The sequence below is a fragment of the Mixophyes fleayi genome, chromosome 2 (assembly GCF_038048845.1).
Source record: "Mixophyes fleayi isolate aMixFle1 chromosome 2, aMixFle1.hap1, whole genome shotgun sequence".
Classification (NCBI taxonomy): domain Eukaryota; kingdom Metazoa; phylum Chordata; class Amphibia; order Anura; family Limnodynastidae; genus Mixophyes; species Mixophyes fleayi.
The window spans coordinates 36,256,705-36,279,459 of record NC_134403.1 but is presented as its reverse complement, the minus strand read 5'-3'; positions in this window follow the sequence as shown (position 1 = coordinate 36,279,459).

The window sequence follows — 22,755 nt, the reverse complement described above, 5'->3', positions numbered from 1 at the left end:
TTGTATCACTGAATATATATGTGAGGAGGTGCACGGGGAGAGACTGCAACACAAGATATACACGGGCACCTTGACTTTGATCCACAGTAATATGCACAATATAAATGTATATATGACTGAACAACACTGCCAATATAGAAAGTCTCTTGAAGTAATCCAGCACGAGATAACACAGTCAATGATGGCAATAGACTCAGCGGATAGCAAACTCCAGAGGAGAACCAACACAGTCCAGCAAGGTATGCAATACACAGCACAGTCAATGAGAAGTATGCATACCGTGGTTCAGGAGAAGGCAGTCAGACAGGAGTGCAGAGATACCTGAACGGCAGGAGGCCGGCAGGATGCAAAGTCCCTGGATGGGTGAAGCGGTGGTCTAGTAGGTGCAGCGCACAGGTAGGTAGACCAGCAGGGAACACAGGAAAGCGTGGAGAGCGGATCAGCAGTAGATGGATGAGTAGCGCTGAGGAGTAGCAGCAGCGGGTCTCTGCGGGAACACGGAGGTAGCCAATAGCAACCAGCTGGTGCAGTAACGATGGGACACGGGAGAGCAGAGTTGAACTGGAACTGTTGATCACGGAGAGAAGCGGGTAGCAATAGTGGCAGCAGACTCAAGGAAACACGGGAGAGTTGACAAGGACTGAAGACTGAAGCGCACAGGGGCAGCGGATAGGAATCAGCCAAATAGTCACAATTAAACACAGACGGGTTGCAGGTTGAAGACTGTAGTGCACGGAGGCAGCGGATAGGAATCAGCTAGCAGTCACGATGATGAAACACAGACGAGTTGCAGGTTGAAGACTGTAGTGCACGGAGGCAGCGGATAGAAATCAGCTAGCAGTCACGATGATGAAACACAGACGAGTTGCAGGTTGAAGACTGTAGTGCACGGAGGCAGCGGATAGGAATCAGCTGGCAGTCACAATCATGAACAGGTGAGAGGATGTGAATGAAAGACTGTAGTGCACGGAGGCAGCGGATAGGCATCAGCTAACAGTCCCAATAATACATGGTAGAGTTGAAGTGGTTAGAAGACTGTAGTGCACGGAGGCAGCGGATATGAATCAGCTCACAGTCACGATGATACAGTAGATGGTAGAAGTGGTATGGGAACCACAGTAGTAGAAGTGGTTTGGAAACCACAGAGGTAGAAGTGGTTTGGAAACCACAGGAATCAGCTGGGCTGAATAAACGAGGAAACACAGGAACACCTTCAGAGACTCATGGGGAATGAGACTCCAAGATCAGGCAACGTGGTGTTGACCACAGGTGCTTAATATAGGGAGGTTGCCTGATCTGCCAATTTAGTTAAAGGAACATACACTGAAGGTTTAGAAAGGGCTGCGCATGCGCAGTCCCTCAGGATGGAGGACGACCACGGTTCCTAAATGTCCGGGAAGAAGCACTCACAGTCCGGTGAGTGACATTGGTGCCTGCACCTCTGATTGAAATACATTTCTACAATAAATTATTTCTACATGATCCAGCCACAAATAAGTTATTTATAAGTGATCCAGTCACAATACCAGTGTTGGCCCATCCTACAAATTCTATAGCCAGTTACAGTGCTGGTATTTACAGTCGTGAGTGTCTCATGGTCAAGGAACACCAGTAGGAGAGGTCAGTAACAACAGGTTATCGACGGTAAGAGGAAACCCATGACAAATTGGTAAAATTATCACTTTCTTCACAGACAGGGTGTCAGAGTAGGCCCATCCTGACACAGATCCAGTGAATATAAAAAGTGTACCCACCTTTATCAAAATGTAGGTGGTGTAAAGCCTAGATAAATAATGTCAGACTGTTGTCCACCTTTAATGTATGTTTGCAGCCCACCAAATTCCTACGGGCATTCCTTGACCACCAAACACTCACTGACTGTAATTACCAGCACTGTGAAATTTGTTGGGTGATCCAACACTTGGTGTCTCTAGTTTAACTTAAGTTAGCAGTGAGTTGGAAGTACGTTTATTGGAGGATATCATTGTATTGTCAACGACATTATTTTATAATGGTAATAACCCAAGCTAAATGGAAGATCTGTTGTCAGTACAGCTTCACCATTAACTTGTTTCAATCACCCCAGGTTATTCAAATTGTAAAATACGTTAGTGTCCAATAGGTGGAGTGCATGTGTGTTTGTCTCTGTGGATCTAAGCTTCCAAACTACTCATCTGAGCCCAAAACATAAAACACACTCAATGCAAAATGTAAACAGGTGACGTCGTATCTCTTCAGACTGTCAAAGCACAAATCAACAAGCTCACAAACCAACTTGAAAACGGTAAGAACAAAAACAATCTTTTTTAGTTATTTAAATCTGCATTTTTCCACCTCATTAAATAACATTCCTTATTATCATAATTGTATCGCAATAAATCAGTAAAGATCTCATTACATTTTGCTTAAATGCAATTTATCCCAAGGCTCTTGAATTACATTGAACTCACCCTGAGAGAATTTGCTCTTGATGAGAATTAAAGGCAGAAGGTTAATTATGTCACTTGTTGACAGTCCAATCATTTCTAGAGCTAATACCAGGTGCATCTGAGGCTGAATGCAAAAAAAGGTTTTGAATCTAAAACCAGCCTTTGTAAGCAAGCCAGCTTTCAAAGTAATTTTGGAGAAGATAAAACAAATGGCATGCTTGAAAGCGTGACAAAGTGCACAATATTAATGGTTACAACATTCATTTATATCATGAATGCAATATGGGCAGATATATCAGAGTGCTTGGCGGACAATAATCTAAGGCTCACTATTATTTTTTGAAGCTCTCTGATAGGATACTGAAAGTTCCGTGAAAGTGACTTACAGCTTCTCAGTATATGGATTTCAACTTGAACGTGTCCAGGATTGTCAGTGTAGCGGCTCTTGTGTACTATCCAACAAGACCATATTACCCGTTCTAGCTGAACAAACTCCTCCCAAAAGTAGATTTTATTCTTATCCTAAAATAACTAATTGATTTAAAACAAATAATAGCAGTTAACATCTGGAAACAAGAGGAACAGACACTTGTAATCCGGGGAAAAAGTTTTTTTTTTAACTTTATAGTATAGAATTAGCAGTCTTATTTATCTCACTTGACTCCATGACTATATTAATTGTTCACTCTAGAGATAAGTAAACATCTGGTCCAACCTACAGACAGGGTCTCCATATTAGACCAGTATTACAATTTGCGGGTAATTGATTTATAAATCTTTCATTATTAATTCAAACAAAACAGTAATTTAAAAAAAGACCTTTAAAGCACATGAAAAGCAGTTTATAATAAACATGTTCTTTTTGAAATGATTTATTTCCAGTTTTTCTTTTTTTATAGTTTGTTTATAAGTATCTAAGTAACTATTCTGTGTTGTATTAAGAAACTGTGCGTATGACATGCAGTCATTCGGAGTTTCTTCTCCACTTCATCTTGCGAATGTATTTACTGATACACATAAAACAGATTTCGGCTGGGGTACATTCCCCTCTTTGTCCTGAGAAAGTATGTGTATGCATACAAACCCACTGTCCGCTGAAGAGGTTTTTTTGACACCATTTAATCAAACCTTTCCTTGATTCCATGTGTGTACAATATGACTAAAAAACATTTTGCTTCCATACAACTTCCCGGTTTGTGTCCTTACTGTATCTTGAATCTTTTCGTTGACCTTTCTCCAAAATGCCTAACTACTGTAAGCTTTAAATGAGTCGCGGTCTCCAGTTTGAATTGTTTATCCCTGGTAATGTCACATCCCCAGAAACATTCTCATTGGCCCACTTAGTTATAAGACACCTCTGTCAGAGTTCCATTGAATGGAACTGAGCTTTGAGTGAACACTAAGGAGACACCAGATGGACTATGAACAAATGAATGAATGAAAGAATGAATGAATAAAATTACCAGGGAGAAGGTGAGTGGAAGAAGAATTGCAGGCTAGTGGGAAATGAACAGGACAGACAATTAGAACATTAATTACTGGGAGAGAGAGGGTTCTAAATGGTTCCTCTTACCTCTCTGTATGTATGTATTAGCCAGTATTGTTTTATTACTGTTTGTCCCCAATTGCAAAGCGCTACGGAATCTGCTGGCGCTATATAAATAAATGATGATGATGATGATCATGATGATGATGATGATGAAGGTCTTGTGAGGATGGAAATGGGGGTATGCCATTTTGTGTTATGGTTTTTGTTTTGTTTTTTGCAACTTAGATTTTTTACTTTTGTTTCACTATATATTTTTAAACCAGGAAAACTTTAATCACTCCTGAGAAACACACATAGATCCCCCCTCATTGTATTATAGATCCAAAGCAATTTACATATGTTAGTAACTACAGTACCAGTTACTATTAAATCCATGTCAGCTTCGGGACCCGCTGGTCTGGAAGGAATGTGAGAGTGGGCTCAGAATTTGTCCTGAAATTTGTTAAATACCTTCACGTAACCTCTTGTTTTCTATGTCAGCATTCTAAAAGATAATTATTAAAGCTTGTCATTAAAATACACACACCAATTACTAAAATATACAAATTAAATGATTTTAAAGAAAAAATAATTATATGTTTTTCATGTTAAGGCTAATTGCCCTTCTTTTAATGATAAACTAGTCCCATATGCTTTATCACAAAATAGCAATTACATTGTGTGAAACTATAAGCGGATGTTATGTAGATAACCTTCAATTTACATTTACATAAATTGGCAAGAAAAACATAACAAAAATAGATTTACTTTATGTATTAAACCAGCTCTTAAATATATTTTTAAATCATTATGGTTATTTTTATTCTGTTCTGAATATAACTTTCCTCTTTCAATAAAAATAGTGAAATATTCCAAAGTGTGTAGGACGCATTTTACACAAAAAAAAGATGGAAAATAAATCGTTATTATGATGAGTATTTTAGCAAATGTTTACTTAATGTTTGAATATTTATTTTTTATGGGAAAGAGAGCAGTTATTTCACTCTATACTGGATGAATTGTGCAGAGCGAGGCACTTTGTCATGGACACGGGACTGGAGAGGAGAATGAAACGAAATGCACTTTACTAAATTGATTCCGCGTACCAGATAAAGGAAAAAGCTGGCAAAGATCTAATGGAAAAAACAGAATCACCGAATCTGACAACATTTCCTCAGATGATGCCTGGGAAACCACAAAACTTCCAAATAAATATATCCATGTGTTCTGAAGGCTTACAATGCAAGGGTCACCGGCAGTACATTGAGGTTTAAGATAAACTATGATATTATTTTATTTTTTTTATTTTGTTTTTTTTAATCAGACAGTATGAATATCTGCATATGTGTTGGATTGCTTTAGGAAAAATTGCTGTTCTTGCTATTTTGTAGTCATAATCCATGTTAGGGAGCCAAGATCACAATGGGAAATCAAGTTTTGGTGTGTCATTCCTCAGTTCAGCTTTATATGTTTTTGTAGCAAAGTATTTTTGAGTTTGCTTTGCCTTTGCAAAGCAAGTAGCAGCTGGTGGCTTAGTGGTTAGCAATACTGCCTCACAGCACTGGGGTCATGAGTTAGATTCCCGACAATGACCCTATCTGTGAGGAGTTTGTATGTTCTACCCATGTTTGCGTGTGTTTCCTCCGGGTGCTACGGTTTCCTCCCACACTCCAAAAACATACTGGTAGGTTAACTGGCTGCTATTAAATTGACCCTAGTCTCTCTCTCAGTCTGTGTGTGTGTGTATGTTAGAGAGTTTAGACTGTAAGCTCCAATAGGGCAGGGACTGATGTGAGTGAGTTCTCTGTACAGAGCTGAGCAATTAGTGGCGCTATATATATATATATATATATATATATATATATATAAATGATGATCTATCTCTCTATAGATTTCTATGGAAAGTGTGAATTTCAATGTTGGAGGAGATACGATGGAAAAGGGTGATCCTTTGGCAAGATCCATTTTTTTTTTTATATGGTGCCCCAAAATTGTGCTGTAAAGTGGGATAAGCGCAGTACAAAGATGTAGAGGAGCAACAGCCAAAATGCAAAACAAGAAAAGTAAAAAAATACATGTTAATTCAAGAAGCACAAATGCAATATTAGTATGAAATTTAACATAGTACTATACATAAGACATAATAGGCATATTTTATAACAAATTGTACTGATGCCAAATCTATCCAGAGTTCTGTGTATATATTCAAATCCTAATATGTCAAAGGCTGTCTTAATGTCAAGCACAAGACATTGGACCTACTGGAATACAGTTTAAGACCATACATATATTTTTGATGGCGTGATTACCGCGGATTATTCCCATTTGCTCTGGAGCTAATAAAGTCAGTTCAGTTGGCCATTTGGATATCACCAGGGAGAAAAATTATGAACTTATAAATCTTCTGGTAGTTTTGAAACTGCCGCACATCATCAGTGATTATATTTTCCAGCGGTTCCGAGGCTGATGAGCCAAATTGCCGGCAATGTGCAGTGGTTTCAAAACCCCTAAATTGCATGTGATTTAGCGGAAAACGCCATTAGCAATGTTAAAAAAAAATTCAAACCCTGATTAATAAATAATAGTGCCCCTTATATGGATTTAGAAATAATACTGCCCCCTTATATTTAATACATTAGAAATATTTTGCCCATTTTTAAAAATAAAAATAAATCTGCCCCTTATCTATTTTTTGTAGTGTTGTAGTACAATGGAAATTACAATTCCTCTGATGAAACTGGCAAGAGCTTTGGGCGAAGAAACGCGTCATGGATAGCCTGTGAGAATCTTGCTAATTACCTGGAGACTGTTATACATCTTAAGTGGATCAATGCTGAAGTCTCAGAAATGTGTATATGTAAGTGCTTTAAGTGGGTGGAAACTTCAGTAGCTGTACACGCTGATGGACTTGTCTGAATGCGGATTAAAATTCAGAGGTCTGTCGCCTCTTGCTATCTAATGAATCATTGCGGCTGATTATACTGCAGAAATCTGCCGATCTAACACCTGTTCAGGCAATTTTGAACTGTCAATACATTATATACATACTGAGTTTTTATCAGCTGACCTACTAATACGGTTCGAGAAATATTGAAATAGCATTCACGCTCCAAACAAATGTTTTGATTTCCTCCTAACTCCACGGTCCTTTGAAAACATTTGTTTCTACTCCTAAAGATTTCAAGATTATCTGATTACAAAAGCAATTTCTACATTTTAGGATGAAAGGATTTTAATACTAAAGTTACTAAGAGAAGAAGTGATTTCTTTATTATATAATTTCAATTAATGTATTAGATCTTTATTGTATCAAGCGATTTCAATAGGGTTGTCTGACAGTTTTTTTTAAATATATATTTGTATTAGTAAAAGTGCTAATGGATTTTAACACACTTTTTATTGTTTTGTTTTTCTGTTTGATATTTGTTGGTTTGGGGATCTAGTGCCCCAATTTGAGAGCTGCAGTCTGCGGCTACTGACATAGTAAGTGCTAATAGATTGAGCGCCTGTGTTTGTTCTTTTAATTTTTAATCTTCAGTAAGCCGGCCTACTTAAAGCATGGGTAGCCAATCACGAGCATTCTCTCTTCTCTATTAAGTAGGTGAGCTTAGCAGACATTGGCCCATTTGCGACGGGAACTCCTCGGGGGCAGTCCAGTTCGTCCTTGTGGGGGTGTTTTTACCCCCTATGGATTAGGTCGGATCATAAAAAGCAGAAATTGTAGGTAAGTATATAGTCATCTCACGGCATTACAGTGGAAAGAATATATACTTATTATAGATGTATCTCCAATATATATATATATATATATGCTATAAATGTAATTCCATAGTTTATATTACATCCGCTAACAAAAAAAAACAAAGCTCAGTAAAACAAAAAACGTCTGGAAATTATGCAGATGAGTGAGGTCGATGGAATCCTGCAAACTGTGCTTAGGGATATTTACTTCAAAAGCATACAATCCTGCTAAATTACATGTAAGCAAATTAAAGTTTAATAAACTATTGTCACTCTACTCAGTTACAGAGAACACAAGTCATTTTGCATTTATTTATGTACGAATGGGAGCTACAAAAAAAACAAATAAGCTGATGTGACATCACTGGCCCAGCCCCTGTGAATGGATCCGATAACATGGGATTATATTAGAGTTAGGAGCAAATCCAGCTGCTAAGTGCAAAATGTGCTCCTGGAAAAAACATTTTTTGCTGCAGGGGGATATGTATATTGTACAACCTTATTTAGAGTTGTGTGGGGGAGTGGCCAAGTTCAACTCTAAAATGCAGTGTTAAATATAGATGGTTAGGCAGGTGCGTATAGCATGCAAGAGCATGCAGTATTTTCTCTGCATACAAAACATTTTTTGCATTTGCACTCTTTTATAGTGTAACATGGTTTGCTAAACTGCAAAATCTGCACCTGCAACGCTAAATCAGTCCCACAGTGTATTTCAGTGTTGGCTAACCTGTGACACGCCAGGTGTTGTGAAACTACAAGTCTCAGCATGCTTTGCCAACATATAGCAGCTTATTGCTAGAAGGGTATGCTGGTGCTTGTAGTTTCGCAACACCTAAAGTGTCACAGGTTAGCCAACACTGGTGTATTTCTACAGTCATGGCCAAAAGTTTTGAGAATGACAATTGCAATTCATTTCAAAGTACCTCTTTGCATGACAATGAACTTTAGCCTAAAAATAAAATTTCCACTGCATTTCAGCCCTGCCACAAAAGGACCAGCTGACATCAGGTCCGTGATTCTCTCGTTAACACAGGTGAGAGTGTTGACGAGGACAAGTGTGGAGATCACTCTGTCATGCTGATTGAGTTGCAATAACAGACTGGAAGCTTTAAAAGGAGGGTGGTGCTTGAAATCATTGTTCTTCCTCTGTTAACTATGCGCCTGTATGGCACGCAGATCCTCCCTAATGGAGATTTCCAAATCCAAGGATTTCCCCTTGCCTAAATTGTTGCCTCCCAGTTTTATCACCAGTACGTCGGGTGCACCGTGTCTGCTCACTTCACCAAACAAGAGGTGTATAAGGGACGCCCAACCTAGTCCCCTCCTTCCTAAGCATTTTATGTCCACCATATTGGAGAAGGTGTCCCTGTTACAAGAAAGCAGTGCACGGACGCCCAGTACACGTAAGAATGACCAACCACCCATATACGTATGTTTGAAACCTGCAAGCCTGTAACAAAAACAATATAATGCCCTGTCAAAACCAGGCACCGGCCGGACAATCCCACAGCAACCACAGCAGCAGGGCAGAATGGAACCACCAATGGGAAGGGAGAAATAGGGTAAGGGGGGAAGCGATAACCCATATGAAGGTTAAAACCCCAGAGGCACATAGCTAATCATGCCTGGATTTGGGAAACACACAGGAAGAATCCCTTTATGCCCTCACTAAAAGCAACAAGCAACACAGCCTTGTTACCAAAGGAGTAAAGGGGGCTGACTGGACAAACATTATCTCCTTGGTCTAATGTATGCCTCGTATGCATCCATCTTCCATCTGCCCAGGGATTTAATTGTAGCAATGGAAGAGTCTCCCTTGGCTGTAGCCGCCCCAATCCTAAAGGAGTGGGAGCCGTAGAGGGCCGGGTCTAAATCCACATGCACTAAAGCACGCTTAAAAATTGCAGTAAACTGAAATTTGGAGAGGGGGTAACATCCGCAAGAACCAACAAGGGCTCCCCCCATGGGGTCTGATCCCCACAAATCGGGAATACAACACTCCTGAACAAATGTTCTGGTTCTCCTGGGCCGCTACAGAAATTCACTGACCTTTGGCCCACTGGTCAGTCTTGGACCTAACAAGTTTTCTAGAAATTTGGTAAACATTTATGATCATGTGACTGGCCAGCTACGCATCCCCAGCAGTACACTCCAAATGCACCACTAACTCACTCATGTGAAATGCACAAAAAATGCTACTGAAAAAACATACTAAATAAAAGGGTTTCATAATCCTTATAAGCGAAAGCAGGAAGAGCGCCACTCAATTGATGCAGCATCCCGGCATCCACCAGCCTTCTAGCATCATTGCTCACACAGAAACAGGAGGGGTGGCAGTGTTCTTATCAGTCTCCAGTGCAATTGCTCAGTGTCATTGCTCACACAGAAACAGGAGGGGTGGCAGTGTTCTTATTAGTCTCCAGTGACATTGCTCTGTGCCATTGCTAATACAGAAATAGGGGTAGCAGACAGGGTTCTTGCCACTCTCCAGTCTCCGTGCCATTGCTCAGTGCCACTGCTAACACAGAAACAGGGGCAGGGCTGGACCGGGACTAAAAATCAGCCCTGGCATTTAAAGTACATAGGCCCACCTCAGGTCCAGAAGGAAAAAAATTGTGAACCGTCGCGCAGCGGCGGCGCCAAAAAGGGCGTGGCCAACATGGGGCATTGATACATACATTATAATAAAACATTACATTTATCATGCCCTCCCAGCCACATCACGCCATCCCCCCAGGCACATTATGACACCCCGAGCCCACTGTACTTATCTATGCTGCTGACATCCATCAGGGTGGGAACTTCCTGTAGAGTGAACAGGGAAGCTCTTAGTCTCACAAGATTACCAAATCTTGTGAGACCTACAGCTCCTCGGCTTGCTCTACAGGCTGTGTCCTGTCCAGGGACTGGGAGCAACTATCAGATTCCTCCTGCTAACCAGAGCTGGATTAACGCTCGGGGGCCCTGGGTTATTTTAGACAGGGGGCCCCTATTATGTAACATGGTTATCATATTAGACACAATGTTAGACAAATACACAAGCAATACTGTGTGCAATACTGTTAGTTGCACGCAGCTTTGCCTTCACAAGCAGTACAGTGTGAAGTGGGACTTACCTCCCAACTGTCCTTGTAGTCTGATCAAATCTCACTAAACGAGACAGTCATCAAAATTCAGGACTTCCCCACCTGTGTTCTTGTCACTTACACCACCTGTGGCTGCTGGTGTCTTTAGTTGCTGCTTGTCTGGATCCTCGAATGCTGGAGGCCCTATTTGGAAAAAAAAAATGGGTACATGTAATTTAGAAACCTCCAACCAGCCCTGGTGTTTAATCAATGCAACCCATGTTTTATAATTAGGCCTCCCTCCAGCCTCAGCATTAAAATTGTAGTATTCACGTTTAATAAATAAACCTATATACCTCCCTCCAAACAACCCCAGCAATAAATTAAATCGCATTTACGTTTAAGAAATATACCTATTTCCCCCAACCATCAATGCCATTAAATAATTCCTATGCACATTTAATAAATAGACGCTATTTTTTCCCCAAACGGCCCCACTTTCAATTAATAGCCCCCAAATCATATTATGCCACAATAGTGCCCCAGTTCGTACAATAGTGCCCCCAAATTATTTTATACCACAATACTGCCCCCGGTTAATATTATACCTCAATAGTGCCCCCAAATCATATTATGCCATACAGTAGTGCCCCCAAATCATATTATGCCATACAGTAGTGCCCCAAATCATATTATGCCATACAGTAGTGCCCCAAATCATATTATGCCACAAAGTAAACATATTAACAACACTAAATTACATTTGCATAAAATGTGAGGTTATATAAATATCCAGTAGGAATATACAGCACCCCCCTCCCCCCTGTGTGGCATCCTCACTTTTCTCCCCCCCCCCCGCTTTCTGTGTGCCATTCTCTTCCCCGTTTTCCAGCTTTCTGTGTGCCATTCTCTTCCCCCTTTTCCTGCTTTCTGTGTGCCATTCTCTTCCCCCTTTTCTTCTTCTTTTCTGTTTTGTCGTCTTCTGTTTTCTCTCTTCCTTGCTTGTCCGTCGCGGATCCTCTCTGTGCGCTCCTCACTGAAAATGTTGGGCAAGATGACATCACATCCAACATTCAGTGCAAACGGAGCAGGGATGAGGGAGGACACAGGAGTCCTCCATGTCAGATAAGTTTTTTTTGTTTTTTTCCTGGGCCTTGCCTTTGAGGCCCCTATGCTTGTGGGGCCCCCAAGCAACTGCCCAGCATGCCAATATGGAAAGACAGCACTGACCGTAAGAGAAGCCCGAGACATGTGAATCAATGCTACCAGCTTTTTGTCCGAGGGAAAACAACATCTGGCTATGGTGTCGATCTAAATGCCCAGGAAAGACAAACAGGATGAGGGGCCTTCCATCCTGTCATGTGCCACAGTGTGTCTATGCATACCGAAGAGTCCGCCGGCCTTATGAATATGAAATCGCCCAGATAGTGAGTGATACCGCCATGTCTCGTTCCTGCTTGCGTAAACCAATGCAGGAAGGAGCGGAACTTTTCAAAATACGTGCAAGAAACCGAACAACCCATCGGGAGACATCTATCCACATAAAAAAAGTCCAGCAAATGGAAAGCCATGAAATTGAAAGAATGCGGATGCAAGGGCAGCAGATGAAAGGCGGATTCCATTTCTAGCTTAACCAATAGAGCCCCAAAGCCAAATCTAGCGCACCCTTAATTAATTGAGATATGGCTCGGGTCTTTGGCATTACCCGAGTCCCCTGGAGGATGCCAAAGATGCTGAATCAGTCGAAACTTACCCACAATTTTTTTGAAACAACACCTATGGGGGACAAAATCAAACCTGGAAAATGGGGGGACGAAAAAGAGGCCAGCCATTAGACCCAACACAACCTCTCCGCAAACCTTCTCCACAAGCATGTCAGGAAAGACGTAAGCGGATCGAAGATTCTTCACCCCATCAGCTTTAATGGTACCCTGAATGGAAAGTTGGAAGCCGAATCAGAAACCCCAACTTAAAAAAAAAGGCATGCTCACTATCTGGAAAAAGGCAAAGTCATCTGGCAAGAGCCCATTTGTTCATGGGGGGATGGGTCTTGAGGAGGAGTACTCTGACCGAATAGTTACTTGGACAATGCAAGGTGTGGCAGTGACAGCAGGCATTCATGTATTTTCATGCAACTGCTCAGGTGCCGCGACATTGGCAACATTGCCGCCAACAAAATGCTCATGGAAATCGGGCGTGTGTATCGGTCGGACCACTGGTGCTGGGATGTCTGGTAGGTGGGTGGGGTGACAGGTGGGCCAGCCTGGGGCTAACACTAGTGTGCACGGGCAGTGTCCGAATCCCGGTGGAAAAAGCCAGGAGAAAATGGGGGAGGGAGGTGGGGCTACAGATTGAGGCAGAAAGGACCCAGTCTGCACCACTGATGGCCCCATGTCATGGAGGGGGGATGGCGGAGGGGGGTGTCCACCACCTATCCCAGGGGCAAATTGATAGGCCGCCAGGTACGAGGAAGAGCCCCGGGAAACTTGAGAAAAAAAGAGGGGGGAAGGGTAGTTCTAATAATTAATTAGGGCCAGGTCCGATGCTAGTATGTCTGCAAAAAATAAATATGCACCATTCTCTTTTATAAATTATTTGCTCATTCAATAATGCTTTGATTCTTTCAATGCAAATCATATAATAAACTTTAATAAAGACAGTAATACAAATAAATACGTTAAACTGCAAACATTTATTGATATATGAATAATATAAATGATTACTTTGTATTCTTTGTAATAATATTTTACATTTTTGGCAAATTAGTGAATAGTATAAGAGAAAAAAAATGTGAACAATACTAACATGCAACAAGCAAATAACTTTTAAAGTCTCTATACAACTGTGAGTTAAATCTTCCACTCTAACACAATAGTCATTAAATCATTCTTATGAGGGAGATTTGCATTTTGCAGATCATGCTACTGAAAAGGCTGATAGTGACATTTAAAAATGTATATGTACAGTATATTTTTCTTTTTTGTTGAAAAACAAAATTTATTATTTACAACCATTTAACTTTGCGTGCCTTCATACTTGCAAATCTAGAAATCAAATCATCAACCTTCAACTGGGCACATACATCGCTCTCAATAGCAACTAGCACTAAGTTTACAAACCTTTCTTGGGAAATGCCGGATGGTAAGTAATGTTTTATTTTTAGACAAATGTTCTTAAATTGTTTATGGTTGTCAAAGGAAGACAAATATAATCTTCTGTGTTCCGAAGCATCTTGCCGACAGGATTGATATGATTCAGCAAGTCATGCCACAGTGCTAGAGAACTCAAAAATTGAAAATCCTTAAGTTTTGTCCAGAAAATCTGGGCTTTATCGAAACTTGAATATTTATTGAACTGTTCCAAAAAAATGAAGTGCCTTATGATTACCTTTGGCAGCATCATTAACTACGAAATTAAGACTTTTTGATTAATATTATAATATTGGCAATGGTGCCAACCTCTCATGTTGGCACCATTGACTTAGCCTTGACCTCTTGTCTCTCCAAAGTTCAGATTACAGTTGAGCAATGTGTTGATAATGATGTCGCACAGCCCCTCTCCACTTGAGTCATCCACTTCTAAGTAGCCTAAAAAGAGTTCTTCATTGACAGAGGCAGGTTGGTGCAGACTTGGACGCAAATGAAGATCTGTGCGTCTATGAATACGGGTACAATTTAGCTTTCCATTCACTTCGTGTAAAAGTCTGACCATCTATATCTTTGCAAAAATACTGTCCAGGAAGATACTGATTCCTTACCAGAAAAAGAGTATCTCAGCCAGCATACCATATGCATGACAGTATTATGACAATATATTATTCTAATAGCAGAACCGTTAGTAGAAGTTGCAGCACTTTTAGCCAGCATTTCATTATTTACATTAAAGCTACAAAAAAATGTAATGTTTTCACAGCTCAGTTAGAGTGATGAAAATATGACCATTATACACAATATTATCAAGGACACTCATACAGTGTCAACCTCAGTGTCTCCATAAACTCATAAGATGATAGAAATTGTAAGAGTGGACAAGACGTTTTTGTCTCTTAATTTGTTGGAGTCCTGGATGCAACTCTCCACTGCTCTCTCCAAAGGTTCCAAAACTTTTTCAGTTTGAGGCACCCGCAGGGCTAGATTTACTAAACTGTGGGTTTGAAAAAGTGGAGATGTTGCCTATAGTAACCAATCAGATTCTAGCTGTCATTTATTTAGTGCACTCTACAAAATGATAACTAGAATCTGATTGGTTGCTATAGGCAACATCTCCACTTTTTCAAACCCACAGTTTAGTAAATATACCCCTTAGTGTCTCAGTATTTTTTTCAAGGCATAACCTAGGCCAAAATGAATACATAAAAGGTAATATAGAGGGGACCATCTCCTCCTTCCACACACTATTCTCTTTAATCAAACTATGCCCCCTCCTTCATCACACTTTTGCCCTTTCATCATCACACTGTGCCCCCTCATCATCACATTGGGCCCCCTCATCATCACACTTTTGCCCTTTCATCATCACACTATGGCCCCTTCATCATCACACTGTGCCCCTTCATCATCACACTGTGCCCCCTCATCATCACACTTTTGCCCTTTCATCATCACACTGTGCCCTTTCATAATCACACTGTGCCCCTTCATCATCACACTATGCCGCCTCATCATCACACTGTGCCCCCTCATCATCACACTGTGTCCCTTCATCATCACACTGTGCCGCCTCATCATCACACTGTGGCCCCCTCATCATCACACTGTGCCCCTTCATCATCACACTGTGGCCCCCTCATCATCACACTGTGCCCCTTCATCATCACACTGTGCCCCTTCATCATCACACTGTGCCCCTTCATCATCACACTGTGGCCCCCTCATCATCACACTGTGCCCCTTCATCATCACACTGTGCCCCTTCATCATCACACTGTGGCCCCCTCATCATCACACTGTGGCCCCCTCATCATCACACTTTTGCCCTTTCATCATCACACTATGGCCCCCTCATCATCACACTGTGCCGCCTCATCATCACACTGTGGCCCCCTCATCATCACACTGTGCCCCTTCATCATCACACTGTGCCCCTTCATCATCACACTGTGCCCCTTCATCATCACACTGTGGCCCCCTCATCATCACACTGTGGCCCCCTCATCATCACACTGTGGCCCCCTCATCATCACACTGTGCCCCTTCATCATCACACTGTGTCCCTTCATCATCACACTGTGGCCCCCTCATCATCACACTGTGCCCCTTCATCATCACACTGTGTCCCTTCATCATCACACTGTGTCCCTGCCGACTAAAGCTACAGGAGCAGGCCCTGTCTGTGTGCAATTGCCAGCAGGTACACCGCACCATTACGGCCTGGAGCCAGAAGGGGGGAGGCAGCCGCAGCCTCACTCCAGCAACCAATACCCGTGTCGGCACCGTGCATGGTAGAGGTGGCTGGCAGCAAGGAGGAAAGCCAGGCAGGAGGATGGCTTCCATGGGGAGGGAGGGGGGCTTGGGAGCCATTGTAAACCTGGCATGGGGGACAGCATTATGTTTTGGGCAAGGCATGGGTACCAGGGAAGATTTAAGGGATAAGATGGAAATGTGGGTGATAGAACAAGAGGAAAAACAGAAAAAAAGGGTGGAGTGGAGAAGGCAAAAAACAGGGAACACTGGGAGAAGTAAGAATAATCAGGAAAGAACAAGAAAAGGAACAGTAAGTAGACAAAGCAAACAACAAAGAAATAATCCAGATCAATGATTCTATTACTAATGTGAAGCTCTTGTGAAACTGGCGCTTCAAGAAAGTGATATCAAACACACGTCTATATGACTCTTATGAAGTTCATACATCATTGTTTCATACAATAGTGGCTCTTTCAGCTGGCACAATGCAGTCACCTAGTTCATGTTTTCAGTCTTTTCATTACTTAACAATGTGTAAACTTATTACCACTACTCACCCATAGAAACATACTGATATGGTTTGAAAAGCTTCTCATAATTGCAAATCAAGAATTCCCACAAAAATGTTCCTTTATTGTATTTATTGCTTCCTGCATTTCATCAAAGAATCCTCTCTGGCCTTGCCTCTGCGTCTGCTTTTGTATTTGTGTAAAGAATGAATGTATCTCAATGTTTCTAGACTCTCTGTGAATGGGCCTATAGGTTATGCTGAAACATTACTTGTTTGTGAAACAATCTATATTTCATAGAGTTTTTATTCCTGTATAACATATTTCTATGTCTAGGACATACTTTACTTAAAAGCTATAGGTCAATATATCAGTCTCCAATTTAAAAAAAAATGTGGCCACTAGGGGCGCTGTTTCATAACTCTTTCATATGTGTTTTATTTTTCCTGCATAGAAGCATATTTTGCACACAAGTAATCCTATTTTTTAAGTAAAGAAGCCTCCTGCCCCACAATTGATTAATTTTAAAAGCCCCATGATGGAATGCATAATAGATAGGTGTATCACGTGGTACAAGTAAGTTCTAAGATGTGTCAGTATGACAATTCTCCTATGACAGTCACAAATATATATTTAAAAATTCAAGTCCAAGTTATGCTTCTGTATTGGTAGCAATTTCATACTAGGAGGGATTGGCACCACTTATCATTAACAGACTTAAAAACAGTCTACTGTGCATAGGAGACAATATTCCCCAATTACAAATCTAGCGTGCATAACTTTTTACCAGTATAATTGTGAACACTACTAAGACCTGTTTTATTTTAGAGTTACCCTCCCCAAACAATAAAAAAAATGATCAGCAATTTATATTTAACCATCCATCGAACACAATATTAATTTGGAACCATGAATATGTATTTTCTCATTTTCTTTATTTGCTATATAAGTAGTTAAAAAAATAAATGAGACATCAATAAACTATAGAGATATGGAAAGATAAAACAGGTTATTTTGGAAGTAAAGGATAAAAGACTTTCCTTCTCTCATCCACTTATCTACTAATCTGTAGCGTTCCTTCCTCTTATCACCGTTTTGTGTGTTTTCTTGAAGCCATGTTTGGTTAAGATATTCCCGAATCTGTTTGCTACAAAGCCTGAGGAAAGCATGATTACCGTGTGTGTGTCAGCGGACAGATGCTCCGTCACACAGTTGTTATGAGCTGTGCCTAATCTTCACAACGAAAGCAATTTGTACATAGTGAAATCAGTGGACTCCTTTCCAAGCTTTGTTTGATTACCAAATAAATTGTGCTTCCATTTGGTAGTCAATTAGGCATCTGGGCAATTAAAAATCTATCATTATCAATCTATTTCGTGGAAATAAAACACATATTTTATTAACTAATAAGTATTGGCAAGGAGCAGTGAGATTTGCATTGCTAAACTCCGTTTAGAGAACGGAATTAGTATGTCACATCTTTTAGTAATATTTGACTGGGAAAGAAGTTAAAGTGCGTTAAACATGCAGAAAGTAAAAATGATTATGAGATGTGTACAAATCACTGTGTTTAGATAACAATTTGTTCTTCCATTGAATTTGTTGTAGTTTGATTGAGATTTCTTAAAGTTGCATTAAACACAAAAACATATATATATGTCAATTCAAATTATGTTAGAGGCTTTAGCTTACGTCTTTAATTGATAATAGTTAAAATGTTAAGCATGTTTTTACAATTTTGTTGATGATATGATACAATATAGTTTGTACTTACCCTCGTTGTAATGATCCTCCAATCTGGTGCGTCCCCAGAGGTTCATGAACTTTACGTTCATGCAATTGGAATGTTCATGGGGTAAACATAAATATGGAGGAAAGAGTGGCGCATTTCCACTCTTTCCACAAAATCAGGGAGGTAGTTAACATTTTGTATATAGAACAAAAAGGCAATTGTTGTCAGTGCTTATCCTTAACATTGCATATCTGTGTGTATCTAGCAAAATGAAAACATGAGATATTGGTTCATATTTTGATCAACACATTTAAGCCTGCATCCCAGCATCAAAGGCACCTCAATCTATGTAGGTCCTACACTGACCTATATCCGTCAAACACCATAAAAATGCAGCTAAAGTCAGATGTACTCACCTCCCAGGTATAGGAGTTTATATTTAGCAAAGGCTGGCTTGTGGACCACACACAAATTGTCTTTTTTTTGTATACATATTGAACATTTATATTGCCATGCAGCTGGTATCATATATAACAAGCCTGGCCAACCTGTGGCTCTCCAAATGTTGCAAAACTCCTAAAGTCCCAGCATACCTTGCCAGCAATGGCTGTCTATCTACTGGCAGAGCATGCTGGGGCTTGTAGTTTTGCAACACCTGGAAAGGCACAGGTTGCCCAGGCCTGATATATAATATGGGATTACATTTTGTTTATGGTGGTATTGTCAAGGCAGAGGTAGTCATTTTAGGGGTGTGGTCTTTATTTTATAGAAAATAAAAAAAAAGATCTTCAAATGAATTCTCTGTCTAGAATCTCTTTGATGTATTCAGAGGATAGCGTTTGTTTCAGGAGCAGACAAGAGATACACATGAGCTATGTATAGGATCTATAGCACAGTCTTTTCACTGTCTTTTCACTGCTCCTGGCCTGAAAAATCAACATGTGGACATCTTAAAACTGTTCCCAAACTACTAGCACTGATTTAATTTATCCATGGACAAATCAAAGGGACGATGGAATGACAGCATATCAAATTCTCTTTCCTGAACACATCTACATATTATTGAGAGTAAGATGAAGATAAAATTTAATAAAATTGAAGAGACCATGGGAAAGGAAGAATTCACTTTAATCTTCTGCAGCCAACTGTTAAAGCAAAAAGTACCAAGAAAAATCTTCTTTATACAGAATTCCAACTTGAAGAGTGTGGGGAATGATTGAAACATGTGGAGCCCCCAGTAATAAGACTCCCACCAATAGCGCTGAGCTAAGACCATGTGAACATGAGAAAATATTCATGGATTAAAAATTATAGACATATAATCTTCACTCAAGAAGGCCTCATGCAGAATGCACATTAGCAGTCCAAAATGGACACCCAGAATGTATGTAATTGGACCGAAATCTTTTCTGCAATGATTGTTTCTCTTCTCCAGTACAGTGGAAGTCTCCAGAGCATTGGCCTCAGCTGCTGGCTTGCCGTGAGAACTAATTCAAGGGGCACGTGGTCTGAAATTCCCCTGAGCAGGATGTCAACTGTGGAGAACATCTGAGATGCTATGTGTTGCAGAGTGGCCTGTAAATCATTGCACATCAGGGTGTTTCTATCTATATATTCCTATATGAACAAAAGTATTTGGCCACACCTGTTAATTATTGAATTGAAGTGTTTCAATTTGCCAGAGATGAATAAAATCAGGCACCTAGTCATGCAGTCTCCATTTGCAAACATTTGTGATTCAAAATTGGTCATTCTGAAGAGCTCCGTGATTTCAAGCGTGGTACTGTGCCACCTTTGCAATAAGATGATTAAGGAATTTTTCATCCCTGCTGGATATTCCACGGTCAACTGTAAGTGATATTATTAGAAAGTAGAAGCAGTTAGGAACAGCAGCAACTCAGCTACGAAGCAGAAGACCGCGTAAAATCACAGAACGGGGTCAACGACTGCTAAGGAGCAAGGTGCGTAAAAGTCGCCAGTACTCTGCTGATTCCACAGCTGAATAGTTCCAAACTTCCACTGGCATTAATGTAAGCACAAAAACTGTGTGGCTGGAGCTTAATGGAATGAGTTTCAATGGCCGAGCAGCTGCATGCAAGCCTCACATCACCAAGACCAAACGTTGGATGGAGTGGTGCAAAGCAAGGATTACAAAGACATTGTTTGATGAGTTCGGTGTGGAAGACTTGACTGGCCCACACAGAGCTTTGAACTCAACTATATCGAACACCTTTGGGATGAACTGGACCGGAGATTGCGAGCCAGATCTTCTTGCTCAACATCAGTACCTGACCTCATAAATACTCTACAAAATGAATGGGCACAAATTCCCACAGATACACCCCAACATCTTGTGGAAAGCCTTCTAAGAAGAGGGGAAGCTGTTATCACTGCAAAAGGGGAACCAACTCCATATTAAAGTCTATGGGCTAGATTTACTAAGCTGCGGGTTTGAAAAAGTGGGGATGTTGCCTATAGCAACCAATCAGATTCTAGCTGTCATTTTGTAGAAGGTACTAAATAAATGAAAGCTAGAATGTGATTGGTTGCTTTAGGCAACATCCCCACTTTTTCAAACACGCAGCTTAGTAAATCTAGCCCTATATATTTTTATACAATGTCATTGCAGTCCCTGTTTGTGTAATGGTCAAGCGTCGCGTCCGAATACTTTTGTCCATATAGTGCATCTTCCAAGGAATAGGCAGAGGCCCAATCTGGTAAATAGGCGATATCTCCATATAAAGGTGTCAGGAAAGGCACTATTTTAAGCAATTTACGGTACGTATAACTGTAACATATGGGATGGTAGTATAAAGCAGTAGAGCCTCAGTTGGAGTTGGCTCATCAAAAAACTCAATATACCTTATATACAGTCATATATTTTAGCAGGCACTGTATCATAACCCATACTTCCCAATTGTCCTGATTTCAGCAGGTCTGTCTCAATTTTAGGGCTCCATCTCGCTGTAATACCCGGGGACATGTTTGTCCTGCAGGTGAGAATGTTGGGGAAAGGGAAGTATGTAATGGGCAGCAGCCCCCTCTTGTGGGGACAGGTTTGTTGACAGGTATGCATAATCCCACCTGGTCCAGCCTAAAATCCAGCAACGGAGAGAGAAGTGATCTATGAAACTAAATATTTACCCCTCTTCAATAAAAGAGCAGGTAGAGTGATAATAATGGCTACCCCATCGCTTCTTCAAAGCCTGCGGTCACACACCAAACAGATGTATCTCCTTGTAAAATGTAAATGTGGACATTAATTTTTATGCTAGTCATTTTATTCTAGTATTTGTTTTACATTTTTGCCCTTGCTCCTGGTCTGAAAAATCAACAGTTGGACATCATAAAACTGTTCCCAAACTACTGGCACTGATTTAATTTATTCACGGACAAAGAGATTGTGGGCTAATATTAAAGTGTACATGTCAGGTGCTGTTTAATTCCAACACTTTCACTGATACTTTAATTTAAACTCTAGCAAATGTTACCAAGTCATGTTAGTAGCAACATCACATATATATCATAAAATAACTAAGCCCAATGAAGCATTACTTCATTTCACATTCTATACCATCAAAGCTTGAAAAATCACATTTTCCACATTGCCCCTACTATATGTATTTTTGCTTTGTTCTAAAAACTTGATGGCAAAAAATTAAATAATAGAAAGTGATATACTGCATATGCTTCCATTGTTTTATTAATCAGAGAGCATTCACGTTATTCCAATTAGTGATTAGGAGATGAACATAATGAGTTTGAAATAATTTTGACTGTTGGTGATTAGATCTGAATACATTTGTCTGACTTATGACAAATGAGTTGTTCTGAATATTCATCCTTCTAAGCTGCAGTTTGAATATATATTAGATTTTGTTTTTCTTATTGCCGTGCGTATTACACAGCATTCAGATATAGACATAAAATCGGGCTACATAAAGTGATCTGTTGAATATCCAGCAACTTTTTTCTTCATAATATGTAAGGTTGGAAAGTTCTTAGGTCAGTTTTACATACATGGTGATAAGGGGTCTCAGTTGTGGACTAAAGTCATGTAGTTGGCCAGTGACTCCTTCCACATTGCTGGCCTGGAGATGAACGTCCCTCGGTGTGCAACTTGGGCTGAGGATTGAAAACATGACACAACTCATTATAATTTATCTGTACATCAATAAGGTTGCACTTTGCCTCTAAACAGAGCTTACCTAATGTGTCCCAGCCGATTAGGCTGGTCGGTTTTAATGCCAAATCTAGGAATCATGGTTATTTTGCCTACATGAACCAGCTTTGCACATATTTAAACTACCTCTGTGAATGTCAGTTACTTAAGCCCTTGTTACAATTTT